Here is a 708-nt window from a genome sequence, read left to right on the forward strand (position 1 = left end):
AAATTGGTTTGAGCAGAGATCTACAGATTAAAGTGCTCCCTCCTGCCAGGCTAAGGCCGTGACATCCCGTTTATCCCTTTTTCTCTGCGCTCTTTTCTGTCGTCTTTTTGTCCCACAGCTGGTTTGCCTCTCCTGAGAAGGGGACAGGGAAGAGCATGATTTAGAATAATTATTAAGCAATGTGACTCGCAGTGTGTAGATGCAGTACACATAAACTGAGATTCTCTCCATGACAGAAATGGTCAGTTAAACTCTTCAGTGTTGTGTTTTGTTTTTTTTTTTCCTGAGATACATATTTCAGGACTGAGATACATATTTCAGAACTCTTAAAACTAAAGACTTGTTGATATCTCTGTGTTGTTTGAACTACCAACTTTTATTCCCAGCACACTACTTTTTAAGGTACTGAGCTCAAGCGTTTATTCTGGCATGTTTTCCAGGGTTAGAGAATTATTACTTGGAATAAATGTTAGGGGTTGAAGCTTTTAATAACAAGAAACAGAAGGCGACGTTTCAAGTTTATGCAGCTTCACTGTGCTTATATCGAAGGTCTGTAGAGCTGTTACCCATCTCTTTTTGAAAACACAGCAGGGGCTGTGTGAGCAGTGCGGCTGTACTGGCGCTGTCGGGGCTTATCGCGATAGGCCGGGAACCGCAGGGCGGGGCCAGGCCGGGGCGGGTCCTCCCGCCCGCCGGGGGCGCCGTTGG

Source organism: Streptopelia decaocto (genome assembly GCF_964273445.1).
Source record: "Streptopelia decaocto genome assembly, chromosome: 5".
In the NCBI taxonomy this organism is placed as follows: Eukaryota; Metazoa; Chordata; class Aves; order Columbiformes; family Columbidae; genus Streptopelia; species Streptopelia decaocto.